Consider the following 12783-nt stretch of genomic DNA (forward strand, 5'->3'; position numbering starts at 1 on the left):
TTGAATATCAGATAATTTTTAAAAGGTGAGAATGAACATATTTTCTAGAAGATAAGCTGTCCCATATTAGTAATCAAGTTTATGACAGTTGATGGGTTCAACATCAAGTCAATCATGTAATTTTTATTGAAAAATTCTTATTTTCACAAAAGATACCACAAATCATACTTGTAATTCAGGATCTTGCTTCTGGAACTTAGGTCTTACTCACCAGCCTTCATTTTTTTCCTTTTTAGGCATACAATAACATCTAAAAACTTTCTAATATCCTTGGTTTTGAACTGTCATGTCTTACTGAATCAGAGCCACTGAATTTAAAACAAGTTCAATATTATTTCCTTCAAGGACTGATTCATCCTTCTGGGCATGAGAGACATAACAAGCAATACCTGTTTTCATCTAAATCCTGTGGATGTATTTTTTTCCTAAGAAATTTAGGTTTCAGGCAAAGACCCATTCTCCTCAATAACAATGTTGATGGGGAAAATAACATGAATGGATACCTTCTTGTAATGGAAACTAAGTATAACATCTTTGGTCATGTTATGAACATACAAGTATCTCAGACAGTGACTAGTACCTTTCAGTTACGCCACAATTTGTCAACCTGTAGCCCCTTCATTTTCTTTTCAAGGAGACTCTGGTATACATTGATGTGATTGAAGTTGCTCCAGAGAGTTCCTTTGAGGCCCTTCACAATAGTTGTTTACATCTTCAGAGTGATGTTGGCTTTTTTCTGTAGTGTCAACAGTCTGATTTTTAAGAATGGTCTTCATTCTCCCAGTACATGGGCAAATAAATAGCAATCAAGTAATTTTTAAATACTGCCTCATATTAGCATAAAGGTCATAGATACATCCAATGCCAAATAAGAATCTATTAGTATAAGTGGAAGTAAATAATAATAAGTATATTAGTGAAAAGATGGTACCAAAACACATCCATAAGAAGAGTATATACTATTATGGTAGGATATATGATAACACATCTCTTTATTTCTGTGATAAGAAAAAAACATATCAAGTTTTTTCTCAGTGTTATTCTTTGTTTTTTTATATTTATCAATATTTGATTTGATTTTTAAATATTACTTTTATTGTATGCTTAAAAATTAACATCTTTTTATCTTATGTGTTCTCATTTAAAATTTTAAAACCATTATGAAAATGATATTGAGAACCAGCCATTTTGTTAGTAGAACAAATATATCAATAGTCTTAGATCACAGTGGCTGACTTACCAACTCTAACACCTAACACTCAACTTCACATTTTATTTTGCTTGAATAGAATCAATAATTGATTTATACAGTATATGTAGAGGACAAAAAAAACAACATGCACACACCTATAAGCCATGAAAGTTAAATACACAGCTTACCTCTTCAGGGGAATGAAATGTGTAGCTGATCTTCACTGAATGCTAGGAATGAAGTAGTTTACGACTTGGTGACCATTTGTTATCTGATGAGACAGGCTCTGTCAGTATCTCCCAGAATTTATGTTTTTACTTATACAAGACTCTTTTTCCTAAATCTTGAGCATTGCTTTGGACCATAAAACCCACTCTGATGAGTAATGTAACTTGTGCTTTACAACATACTAAGTGTATTCTATGTTCTCTTAAGGCCAGGCCTATTCTGAAACTCAAGGGCATTATATTAATTACATTAACAGCAAATATGACTGATTATATTTCCTTAATTCCTTGTTTATTTCTAGATTAGATTTATCTTCACCTAATAGAATGGAAGTTTCATAGAAACAGGAATTTTTTAAATTTGCTCAATAATATAACAATATAAAAATGGAATCTCTAATAGTGTTTAGATCATAAGAATTATTAAATAAATATTTGTTTCATGACTGAATGAATATTGGAGCAGTGAAGTATTGCATTAAATATTTAGCTTTATTTTAAGCCAAGCTCAATGTCCCTTAAACCCAGAGGATGCAGCAAAAGCAGTATAAGGTGAGGGGCATCTGAAATACTTGTTTTTTAAACAACATACTTTTTTATTTTATGTATATGAATGTATTGCCTGAATGAATGCATATGCACCATGTGCATGTGCTTTCTGCAGAGACCATAATAGGACATCAGATCTCCTGCAACTGAAGTTATTGATGGTTTTGACCAACCATATAACCTATGTCATCTGGAAAAGCAGCCAGTGGTCTTAACTGCTGTAACATCTGTCCATCTCCTCAGCTAATTGTTAGCTTTTTAAGAAACAAATGCGGAATCTGAACCGGGAGGACATAGGGGTGGCCGGTAGCTCCTTTGTTCCCATAGCCTGCCCGCAGCGAGCAGGGTGGGCCCTTTGTTCGCGAGCTAACCAAGCAGCGCAGAGTTTCGATCTGGGCACCAAGTGAAACATCATGGTGGTGAGTGAGTGCTGCGGCAGCTGGGATCATACCTCAGCCCGCCCACACTTCCTGGCCATCCTACAGGGGCTATACTGCCCAAACCCCCTCTCTCTTCCTATCCCACTCAGCTTACATCCAGATCCCCACACCCCCTGTCTCCCTCCCTCCTTTGGGGCATAGCGCCTCCCTGCCCAGCCTGCTAGGGCGCTGGGACAGAATCTGAACCGGGAGGACATAGGGGTGGCCGGTAGCTCCTTTGTTCCCATAGCCTGCCCGCAGCTAGCAGGGTGGGCCCTTTGTTCGCTAGCTAACCGAGCAGCATGTAGTTTCGTTCTGGGCACCGTGTGAAACATCATTGTGGAGAAACATCTCTGGGGAGTGACATCACTGGGAAGGTACATCAGTGGGCAAGAAGACCTGATCCTATAAAAGAAGATCCAAAGGGGAGTATTGGGAGGAAGAGATGGGCAGACGCCAATGCAGGAATTCTCCCAACAATCTGAAAAACAACACGAAACCACCAGAAGCCAGTGACCCCACAACAGGAGGACATGAACACCTTAATCAAGAAGAAGTAGAAAAAACTGACTTCATGAAAGTGATTGACACCCTTAAACAGCATATAAAAAACGCCCTTATAGAAATGGATGAGAAGTATAATAGAAAGTTCGAGGAATTGAGTAAATCAGTGAATGATACCCTAGGAAACCAAGGAAAAACAATCAAGCAGATAAAGGAAACAGTTCATGACTTGAAAACTGAAATGGAGGCAAAGAAGAAAACAGAAACAGAGAGCCGACTGGACATGGAAAATCTAGGTAAACGTATAGAGACTACAGAATCAAGTATAACCAGCAGAATACAAGAGATAGAAGAAAGAATCTCAGATTCTGAGGATAACATAGAGAAAATAAACACTCTGATCAAAGAAAACAGCAAGTCCAACAAACTCTCATCACAAAACATTCAGGAAATATGGAACACAATAAAAAGACCAAACCTAAGAATAATTGGAGTAGAAGAAGGAGAAGAAGTGCAGCTCAACGGTACAGAAAATATACTTAATAAAATTATAGAAGAAAACTTTCCCAACCTGAAGACAGATGTACCTATGAAGGTTCAAGAAGCATACAGAACACCAAATAGGCTGGATCAAAAGAAAACATCCCCTCGCCATATAATAATCAAAACACAAAATATACAGAATAAAGAAAGAATATTAAGAGCCGCAAAGGAAAAAGGCCAAGTTACTTATAAAGGTAAACCTATCAGACTTACACCTGACTTCTCTATGGAAACCATGAAAGCCAGAAGGTCCTGGATAGATGTTCTCCAAAAACTAAGAGACCACGGATGCAAACCCAGACTACTATATCCAGCCAAACTTTCATTCACTATAAATGGAGAAAACAAAATTTTCCAGGATAAAAACAAATTTAAACAATACGTAGCCACAAATCCAGCCTTACAGAAAATAATAGAAGGAAAATCACTAACCAAGGAGTCCAACAATGACCACAATAACGCAGACATCTTCACCAGCGCAAATCAAAGAGGGAAAACACACAAACCCTACTACTTAAAAAGTGACCGGAGTTAACAACCACTGGTCATTAATATCACTTAATATCAATGGGCTCAACTCACCTATAAAAAGGCACAGGCTAAGAGATTGGATAAGAAAACAGGATCCAACATTCTCCTGTCTACAAGAAACACACCTCAACCACAAAGACAGGCACCTACTCAGAGTAAAGCGCTGGGAAAAGGCTTATCAAGCAAATGGACCTAAGAAACAAGCAGGTGTGGCCATACTAATTTCTACCAAAGTTGACTTCAAACTTAAATCAATCAGAAGAGATGGAGAGGGACATTTTATACTCATAACAGGAACAATTCATCAGGAAGAAGTCTCAATCCTGAATATCTATGCCCCTAATATAAAAGCACCCACGTACGTAAAAGAAACATTACTAAAACTCAAGGCAGCCATCAAACCGCACACACTAATAGTAGGAGACTTCAACACTCCTCTCTCACCAATGGACAGGTCAATCAGACAGAAACCTAACAGAGAAATTAGAGAATTAATGGAGGTAATGAAGCAAATGGACTTAACAGACATCTATAGATTATTCCACCCAAAGAGGAAAGAATATACCTTCTTCTCTGCAGCTCATGGAACCATCTCGAAAATTGACCACATACTTGGTAACAAAGAGAACTTACACAGTTCCAAAAAAATATTAGTAACCACCTGTGTCTTTTCAGATCACCATGGATTAAAGTTAGAATTCAACAACAATGCCACCCCCAGAAAGCCTACAAACTCATGGAAACTGAACAGTCATCTACTGAACCATACCTGGATTAAGGAAGAAATAAAGAAAGAAATTAAAGTCTTCCTTGAATTCAATGAAAATAAAGAAACAACATACTCGAACTTATGGGACACTATGAAAGCAGTCCTGAGAGGAAAGTTCATAGCACTAAGTGCCCACCTAAAGAAAACAGAGAAAGCACATATTGGAGACTTAACAGCCCACTTGAAAGCTCTAGAAAAAAAAGAAGCAGACTCACCTAGGAGGAGTAGAAGACTGGAAATAATCAAATTGAGGGCTGAAATCAACAAAATAGAAACACAGAAAACAATCCAAAGAATCAATGAAACAAAAAGCTGGTTCCTGGAGAAAATCAACAAGATAGATAAACCCCTATCCAAACTAATCAAACGAAAGAGAGAGAACACGCAAATTAATAAGATCAGAAATGAAAAGGGGGACATAACCACAGACACAGAGGAAATTCAGAGAGTCATTAGATCTTACTACAAAAGCCTATATGCCACAAAACTGGAAAATGTAAAAGAAATGGACGCTTTTTTAGATAAATACCATTTACCAAAACTAAACCAGGACCAGGTGAACAATCTAAACAGACCTGTAACGCGGGAAGAATTAGAAGCTGTTATCAAAAACATCCCTACCAAAAAAAGCCCAGGACCAGATGGTTTCAATGCAGAATTCTACCAGAACTTCCAAGAAGACCTAATACCTATACTCCTTAATGTATTCCACAATATAGAATCAGAAGGGTCATTACAAAATTCCTTTTATGAAGCCACAATTACTCTGATACCAAAACCACTCAAAGACTCAACCAGGAAAGAGAACTACAGGCCAATCTCACTCATGAATATCGACGCAAAAATCCTCAACAAAATACTGGCAAATCGAATCCAAGAACACATCCGAAAAATTATCCATTTTGATCAAGTAGGCTTCATTCCTCAGATGCAGTGCTGGTTCAACATACGAAAATCTATCAATGTAATCCAGCATATAAATAAACTGAAAGAAAAAAACCATATGATCATTTCATTAGATGCTGAAAAAGCATTTGACAAAATTCAACATCCATTTATGTTAAAAGTCTTGGAGAGATTAGGGATACAAGGGTCATACCTAAATATAATAAAAGCTATATACAGCAAGCCGACAGCTAACATCAAATTAAACGGAGAGAAACTCAAAGCCATCCCGCTTAACTCAGGAACACGACAAGGATGTCCACTCTCTCCATACCTCTTCAATATAGTACTTGAAGTTCTAGCAATAGCAATAAGACAACATAATGGGATCAAGGGGATTCGAATTGGAAAGGAAGAATTTAAACTTTCGTTATTCGCAGATGATATGATAGTGTACTTAAGCGACCCCCAAAACTCCACCAAAGAACTTTTACAGCTGATAAACAGCTTTAGTAATGTGGTAGGATACAAGATCAACTCCAAAAAATCAGTTGCCCTCTTATACACAAAGGATAGGGAAGCAGAGAGGGAAATCAGAGAAGCTTCACCATTCACGATAGCCACAAACAGCATAAAATATTTGGGGGAAAATCTAACCAAGGAAGTGAAAGATCTATTTGACAAGAACTTTAAGGCATTGAAGAAAGAAATTGAAGAGGATACCAAAAAATGGATGGACCTCCCTTGCTCTTGGATTGGGAGGATCAACATAGTAAAAATGGCAATTCTACCTAAGGCAATTTATAGATTCAATGCAATCCCCATCAAGATCCCATCAAAATTCTTCACAGATCTGGAGAAGACAATAATAAACTTTATATGGAAAAACAAAAAAACCCAGGATAGTCAAAACAATCCTATACAATAAAGGATCTTCTGGAGGCATTACCATCCCTGACTTCAAAATCTATAACAGAGCTACAGTAATGAAAACAGTGTGGTACTGGCATAAAAACAAAGAAGTCGACCAATGGAATCGTATAGAAGACCCGGATTTTATCCCACAAACCTATGAACACCTCATTTTCAATAAAGGAGCTAAAAGTATGCAATGGAAGAAAGAAAGCATCTTCAACAAATGGTGCTGGCACAACTGGATGTCAACCTGTAGAAGAATGAAAATAGACCCATATCTCTCACCGTGCACAAAACTCAAGTCCAAATGGATTAAAGACCTCAATATCAGAACGAACACACTGGAACTGATAGAAGAGAAAGTGGGAAATACCCTGCAACAGATGGGCACAGGAGATCGCTTCCTATGTATAACCCCAGAAGCACAGACATTAAGGGCAACATTGAATAAATGGGACCTACTTAAACTGAGAAGCTTCTGTAAAGCAAAGGACACTGTCACTAAGACACAAAGGCAACCTACTGACTGGGAGAAGATCTTCACCAACCCCGCAACAGACAAAGGTCTGATCTCCAAAATATATAGAGAACTCAAGAAACTAGACTTTAAAATGCTAATTAACCCAATTAAAAAATGGGGCACTGAACTGAACAGAGAATTCTCAACAGAAGAAGTTCAAATGGCCAAAAGACACTTAAGGTCGTGCTCAACTTCCTTAGCAATCAGGGAAATGCAAATCAAAACAACTTTGAGATATCATCTTACACCTGTCAGAATGGCTAAACTCAAAAACACCAAGGATAACCTTTGCTGGAGAGGCTGTGGAAGAACGGGTACCCTCATCCATTGCTGGTGGGAATGCAATCTTGTGCAACCACTGTGGAAGTCAGTGTTTCGGTTTCTCAGGAAAATCGGGATCAACTTACCCCTGGACCCAGCAATACCACTCTTGGGAATATACCCAAGAGATGCTCTATCAAATGACAAAAGCATTTGTTCAACTATGTTCATAGCAGTATTATTTGTAATAGCCAAAACCTGGAAACAACCTAGATGCCCTTCAATGGAAGAATGGATGAAGAAAGTATGGAATATATACACGCTAGAGTACTACGCTGCGGTAAAAAACAATGACTTCTCGAATTTTGCATGCAAATGGATGGAAATAGAAAACACTATCCTGAGTGAGGTGTCCCAGACCCAAAAAGATGAATATGGGATGTACTCACTCATAATTGGTTTCTAGACATAAATAAGGACCACGGAGTCTACAAGAGGTGAACCTAAAGAAGCTAAGGAAGAAGGTGAACAGAAGGAAAAACATATAATTGTCCTCTTCGCTAAGGGAAGTAGACCAAATTTCCTGGGAGAAAATGGGATCTTGGGGGGGGGGTGGGATGGGGGTAAGGGGAGATGGGGAGAGAAAAGGTAGAAGGGAAGGAGGGGGGACCTGGGAAACGGGAGAATTGGGATAAAGGAAAGGTGGATAGGGGAGCACGGAACCACAATTCTTAGTTAAGGGAACCACTTTAGGTTCCCTTAACTTAGTTAAGGGAACCACTTTAGGGTGGGCAAGCGACTTGACCCTAGAGGGGCTCCCTAGTGCCCAAGATGAGGTTCCCAGTTAGTTCCTTGGGCAGCTGAGGATTGGGAACCTGAAATGACCCTATCCTAGAGCAATACTGACGAATATCTTGCATATCATCATAGAATCTTCATCTGGTGATGGATAGAGATCGAGACAGTGACCCACACAGGAGCACTGGACTGAGCTCCCAAAGTCCCAAGGAGGAGCAGAAGGAGGAAGAAGATGAGCAAAGAATTCGGGACCACGAGGCGTGCATCCACCCACTGAGACAGAGGAGCTGATCTACGGGGAGCTCACCAAGTCCAGCTGGACTGTGACCGAAAAAGCATGGGATAAAACCGGACTCTCTGAACATGGTGAACAATGAGGGCTGATGAGACACCAAGGACAATGGCAGGGGGTTTTGATCCTACTTAATGTGCTGGCTTTGTGGGAGCTTAGCCAGTTTGGATGTTCACCTTCCTAGATATGGACGGAGAGGACCTAGGACTTACCACAGGGCAGGGAACCCTGACTGCTCTGTGGACTGGAGAGGGAGGGGGAGAGTAGTGGGGGGAGGGGGAGAAGGGTGGGAGGAGGGGGAGAAGGGTGGGAGGAGGGGGAGAAGGGTGGGAGGATGGGGAGAAGGGTGGGAGGAGGGGAAGGGAAATGGGAGGCTGGGAGGAGGTGGAAACTTGTTTTTTGTTTATGTTTTTTTTTTGCTTCTTTTCGCAATAAAAAAATAGAAAGAAACAAATGCTAGTATTTTCTTATAAATTGTAATTGTTATCAATTATATATATACATATATATATATGTATATGGACAGAGATAAGAAAATCTCATAGTTAAACCATTCATATGTGTGCTCACAGATTGCAGAAGAGCTAATAAAAGCTTAAATATTGATTTGTGAAATACAGATGATATTTAGAAGATACTGTTTAATTTCATAAGTCATTAGCAATTACAATTTGAGTATTACAATTTTGGTTGAAATCTAGACTAAAGACATAGGTTTAATCAGTGCTATGAAAATAATTATTAGCTAGGTGATCACTTTGCTTTTCAGAGCAAAGTGATGTATGTACATTAACATATATGTACATGAACATATGTTTAGGTCATGGGAAAAGAAAGAAGTTCAATTAAACAAAAAGATGGAAAAACTTTTGGAAAATAAGATCAAATTAAGATATTAAGATGAATGAAAATGAAAGATGAGGGAACTTAAACACTATTATAGGTTAATGTGTGTCCAAGTGTCATATTAGAATTTGTGTATTTGCAGAATATATTGAATAGGCAAAATTGGATAGAAAAATTATTGACATCATTGATTAGGGAATGTGACAAAGCTTTGAAAACAAAATTAATGGGACATGTACAAGACATGATGATTCAAAGATATTTGTGAAAAATCAAGTGAAAGCTAATGCAAAAGATAAGGGCCCTTGGTTCCATGTAAGACGGAGAAGTTGAATTAGATAGGTTCATTTCAAAAGCTAAACAAGCAAGAGTCAGGCACAGGGATGAAGTGAAATGTATGAACCTTGAATTTGTGATGTTGTTTGAAAGAAAACAGCCCTAAAACTATAATACATATAACTATATTAAACATGTATTCTAATTATGTATTATACTTGTGTAATATATAATACACAAATATGATATTATATAGCATATAAATTATTAAGATAATAAGATAATATCTAAAAGTATATTATGATTAATTATATTATATATAATTACATTAATATAAATGTTCAAACACCAGAAAAATAAAAGAAAGCAAGAAAGTGGTTGTTACAGATAGAGTGACATGAAAGCTTAAGAGTGTTGAGGCAAGATATAACTCATTGACAATCTACGGTCTTAACATGCACAAGGCCTTGGGTTTAATCTGAAGTACGTCCAAGGTGTATAAGAGTTATATTACTAAGGTGTATAAACTGGTAACATGTTTGTACTTTGAAAATAAAGAACTGTTTTTATTGATGGTTTGTAGTTTAATTTAGATTCTATCTGTAAATCTTCATTTCATATGATCCAAAGTTATCTTCATTGCATGTGCATTGGTCTGTTAGTTAATTAACAGTCAATAATAATAGGCAGAGCCCTAAGGAGAAAAAGAACTTCTAGTGTCAATATTAACACTCATGTACCAAGTTTTACTCATTTGGAATATTGTTGCTTTTTATTGTGCCTGAAAATGTGAACTTCTTCATTACTCTGTTTTATTTGTCTTTTCACAACAGTTTTTGAGGCATATTGTCAATTTGATTGGCATGTTCCATATTTTGCAGCAGTAGAATTAAGCTTTCAGGGTAATATGTTTATTCAGTTTAGAAATTCTCATTCTAAATTGAGATCTCTTAATTACATTGTTCAATAATTTCTCATAATGCTTGGAGGGACACTTTAACGAATTAAAGGGAAGACAAAAAAACCATCCCATTCTTTAATGATACCTTTCTGAAAATTCATCCATCTAATAAAACCAGGGACTTTTTTCTTTTGAAATTTAGCAAAACCAGATTGACAGAAATTGAACACGAAACACTTGCAAGGCACTGTTAGAAATATAGAGAAGTAAAATATCTTGTATCATTTAATAGATGATTTATTTGTGTTAGACAAGGAGAAAAGTAAAAACCTCAGTAATGTTTTTAAATATTTAATACTTTATTTTCTATGTAATAGCTATAGAATGTTTTCATATTTGTGTTAAATATCTACACAAAATTCATATAAATTTAAAGATTACAGATTTATATAAATACAAATAAAGAGTAACCAAAATTGTCTACTATTTATCACTGCATGTATTGAACTCCCAGTTACTTAAGTTTTAATTAATTGATTCCTATTTTCAATATGGAGCTCTGCATTTTAAAAATGTTTTGCCTTCAGAAGCACTTTCCAACTATTACTGAGATTTGAAATAGTTTTCATTTAAAAACAGAGAGTAATTTTGTATTTATATTTGTGGTTGAATTTTTTCAAATGTTACGTGACTGTATTTAAAAGACTTTAAAATTTATTTGGCAAGCAATTTTTTATTAGAATTTGGGAAATATGCACTATGATGGTTCTTGAGGAAACAAACTCAACTTTGGCATAGCACATGTTAAAATGTATCAGGCATTCTTCAGTCAGCATATCAAAAATAAATTTAGTTTAACTAACTGATATCTAAAGTATTTTTTTCTGATTTAAATCAACAATATCAGAATAAATCATCAATAAAGAAATTGTCTTGTCCATTAGACTCATGCTGGAAAATGAGACTATCTCTTACATATGGAAACATATAGGTTTACCTTCCAAGTTAACTGAACAGGAATGCTTAGCAAGTTACATGTAATCATTCAACTGATAATATAAATGACCTGTCATGCATACAATGCCTTAGCTTTATAGCACTATAGGATACTTACAAATATTATACACAGTCCTGTTCTATAAGGACTGCCAATCTAATCTGGGTATAAATCATCAGAATAGATTATAAATCATTGTTCAAGAGTAAATCATAAAACAAGACAGCAATAGAAAGAATGGCCACAAACACTATGTGATAAGTGAATGAGGCAGGGATTACATACTCTAGAATCTTCAAGAAAGAAAAATGTCATTCTTACTTGGGTGGTTATTCATAATGATCCTTTATCAACCAGTTCCAAGGCATTAGTCAAACATATATGTTTTAAAATTATATCAAACCATGTATAGCACTTATGTGTTTGTAGAGAATGAAGGCTATGATTAAGAACAAAACAACCAGGATTGATATAATCAATAGTTCCTTAAAAATTCATTCAGGCTTTATATATATACACATACACACTTGTAAACTACTTTTCATGGTTATCCAGACAAAATGACAAAATAAGAGGAGATTTTGTGTATTCCTTATCTTTTCTTGGACCACGTGTTTATCTGGAATCTAGAAATATTATTAATATTACTGATCAAATGGTCCTGAGTAGCACTGCATGGATATAATCTTATTTTCAAGCTTCCAGCACCATCAATACCATTCTACATGCCAACACACTCCTTAAAATGCAGAAAAACCTACAGTCTAAACTAGGGAGGCAAATCTTATGTTCATAACATATTTTCCTTAAGGTTGATAACATACTGTTCATCAAATATTAAATATACATGAGATAACAACACAGTATCCAAAGGATTATTGAAAAATAGAAATTATTACGTATGTTTTAATTGGATGAAAATTGGATTGACAATATTGGATTCTGGCAGTGTTATTATTATTCAAATCTAAGTTCAAGGGAACTTAGTTCAGTTGAAATATTATAGAGTTTTACTTTAAGAAATGATGAATACTGAAATAACTAATGACACTCACTGATTCTGAATTAAACTTCTACTTACATTTGAAACTAATTCAAAAATACTTTTAATGACTTTCACACTTTGATAAACACTCTCAGAGTAGTTTATTATAATTACCATCAGAGATTAATTTTATGGATGAGCATGTATTCATTAGTCTGTACATACCTAAGAAAGAAAAATAATACTCCATTTATGCACTAGTAATCCATTTCCAAGAGATATTCTTGCAAGCCCACATCAATGAAAAGCTAGTAAATCATCTTCTCTGATTTCTTTTTAAACAGAATGTGGGGTTAAGATAATTATTTCAGAG

General features: G+C 36.0%; 1 pseudogene; it reads right to left on the reverse strand.

Annotated features, from left to right (window-relative positions):
• Nucleotides 1-203: 203 nt before the first annotated feature.
• Nucleotides 204-776, reverse strand: LOC121438978 (annotated as a pseudogene).
• Nucleotides 777-12783: the final 12007 nt, after the last annotated feature.

This window comes from Microtus oregoni, unplaced genomic scaffold (genome assembly GCF_018167655.1).
Source record: "Microtus oregoni isolate MIOR12 unplaced genomic scaffold, Mior012 000059F_ref0000304, whole genome shotgun sequence".
In the NCBI taxonomy this organism is placed as follows: Eukaryota; Metazoa; Chordata; class Mammalia; order Rodentia; family Cricetidae; genus Microtus; species Microtus oregoni.